Genomic DNA, 2,915 nt, shown 5'->3' on the forward strand with positions numbered 1-2,915 from the left:
CAACCCTGGAGGTTCTGATTCAGCAATTCTGTGGTGCATTCTGGACATGTGTATTTTCAAAATGCTCCCCAGGTAATTCTGTTAAGTTCCTCCTCTATTCTGCTCCCTTCTGAGGAGCTACTCTTGGCAATGGTTTCTAGAAAGCCACTTTCTCATTGGCCATTAGTCTCAATTACCGGTGCTGCAAAGAATTGCACTGTGGATCACAGCCTCAGAATCATGATAATGGCAGCTAACACTTATTCTTAACGTATAGCAGGCATTGTGCTAAACCCTTTATTTATATAACCTCATTTAATCCTCACAATACTGTGAGATACTGAGGTACTAGTGGTATCTCCTTTTTACCAAGGAAGAAATTAGTAAGTAATAAAGCCCAGATTTAAACTCAGCTTGTAGTTGTAACCAAAACCCTATATGGCCTCATGCAGTGAGCTGCAGAAGATCTCAGGAGCCACATGTTTCTTTATGATCAAACTAACCTGTCATCATACTGACCACTCTACCCCTGGGCCATCTAGCTTCACCACTAACCCCAGCCCTCCTATCTCCTCAGTCTGTTCAGCCATATATAAATTCTGAAAATAATACCACGGATCTCGGTGTTTTTCTGCTGATCTCCTAAGCCTTCACTCAGCATCTCCTTCCAGAAAACTTTCTCCAACACTCGCATCCTCCATGCCAAGCTGGGTTAGGTGCCTTATCTACACTTCTCTTCCACTTCATGCGTTTCTTGATCACCAGCTTACTGTGTAGCATCTTGATGGTGTCTGCTTCCATCTCCTTCAGCTCAGAGTTCACTAAGGCCAGAAGTAACTTTCAATCATCTTTGATTCTCTGATGCCTAGTACAAGATCTGGCAGAAGGAACACATAACTGTTGGCTGAATAAACAACATCAGCATCAATGATACCTCCACCCTCACCTTACAGGAAGGACTTGTTAACTCAGCTCTGGAGTGTGGGGCAAGAAAGAACATCTTCCAGCTGGCTATCAAGACAACCTCTAGAAACTACAGATTTATAGTCTGCATTTTTTCCTACTTTCTCTTTTGAGTTCCACCCCAATATACTTACATTCTTTTTCTACAGCTAAGGAGCCAGGGACCCGGCAGTCTTGCTTACTCTACAGAAGATATGGCCCCATTCAAACCCCGCCTATCCTAAAAGAAAAGTCCTCTCTATCTCCTTAAATTCTTGCTTTTCCCCCAACTAGACTCATTAGTGGGAAACTTACTGCAACAGGTGAAATGGGGTCTTCAGAATTCTGAATGGAGGCTCTCAAAAATAGACATGTGACATATTAAAATACTTCATAGTTGTCTACAACATAAAGGTTGTAGATACAAATTCTCCTCTTTAACTTTTAAAATGTGAGGTCTTCAGAATTAGTTGCACCTTATGAAGTACAAGGAGATACAGCAAAAAAAAAGATGAGCAGGAACTGCCAGTAGAATCACACGGTGGTCAAGGAGATAAACAAGCCAAGTAAGAGAAAAATACAGAATAGCATTTACTTTTTACAATTTATCTGTAAAACTTTGTATGCAGCTTTATAGATAATGAATATTCTCTTATAATTTCTATTAAGAATTTTATAAATAATTTCTATTAATCCCTTAGAACACTCATACTCCAAGGTTACTAAATGTATTATCAACAAACCTCGTTGGTCATCATTCTCACACGACTCCCTGCCCCAATCACACTTGTGTAGCTCAGTATCAATCTGTTTTGATGGACATTTTAGCACTGTAAAAATGTGCCACTAAAATGACTTTGATGACAAATACAAAATAAAGTCCTTAAAATGTTCCTCAGTATAAAGCATTGCATTCTTCTTTCATACAATATAAGCTATATTAAGAAACTGGTTAAGTGTGTAAGAGAAGAATGGAAATACTATTTCATAAAACCTTTAACATACTGCACTATGACTTTCACCTTTGATATTGACTGCATGACAAACTGTATAAACCATAATAAGTAAACATCACACCACAAGATTAAAGCCCCAAGTGCGAAAGTGTCATTAATCAGATCAAACGCATATTTGCTTTTCTGTTGGCATCAAAATTTGTTTCTCTGTAATTTAAAATTGTTTCTCTGTAAGTTAAACATACCTCATGGTACAATGCTGATCCAAATCTGTGTACTTGGCAACATAAAAAAGGAAACTTATCTTTCATCCACCGTATGGACATGTTATTCTCCAACCAAAATGATCGACTTGAATTAAAGTTTATTCTGTCCTTCTCCATAAATGTTGCCAAATCCAGCACTTCAAGTTTGAGTAAGTAAAAAAGAATGATGTATGTTTGTCCACAAGGCTGATTAAAAGCACAAGGCTTCAGCAGGGAGAAGTAGTGTGGTTACAAACATATTTGAGAATCTAAAAAGTTAAGATCTTCACCCCAAAATAATACACATTCATTCATACTCACCAAGTTGGGGCCACCCCAAAGCCCATTCATAGTCCATAGGTTAAGAATTCACACATTCAAACGAAAAACTTCATAGGGTACAGAAATAAAATCACTTGTGTTTCTTGGTAGCAATAACATACATAAATTGTGCAGCCGCTTAATTCTCATATTAATGGATTAACTTATCTTCTTTGTTAAATTAGCATCATATTACCTAAGATTAAAAATGATAATGTTTTGAAGTAGGAGTTAGTAATAAATTAGTTTTTAAAAAGGAGTTTTGTAGATCTTTCCCTACTAGCCCTCACAAACAACTTGTCCACGTGTATTTGCAAACTCTCTATCTGATAAAGGGTTAGTCTAAAATACATAAAAAACTCATACAACTCTACAGCAAAAAAAAAGATGAGCAGGAACTGCCAGTGGAATCACACGGTGGTCAAGGAGATAAACAAGCCAAGTAAGAGAAAAATACAGAATAGCATTTACT

The sequence above is a fragment of the Pteropus vampyrus genome, unplaced genomic scaffold (genome assembly GCF_000151845.1).
Source record: "Pteropus vampyrus isolate Shadow unplaced genomic scaffold, Pvam_2.0 Scaffold213, whole genome shotgun sequence".
NCBI lineage: Eukaryota > Metazoa > Chordata > Mammalia > Chiroptera > Pteropodidae > Pteropus > Pteropus vampyrus.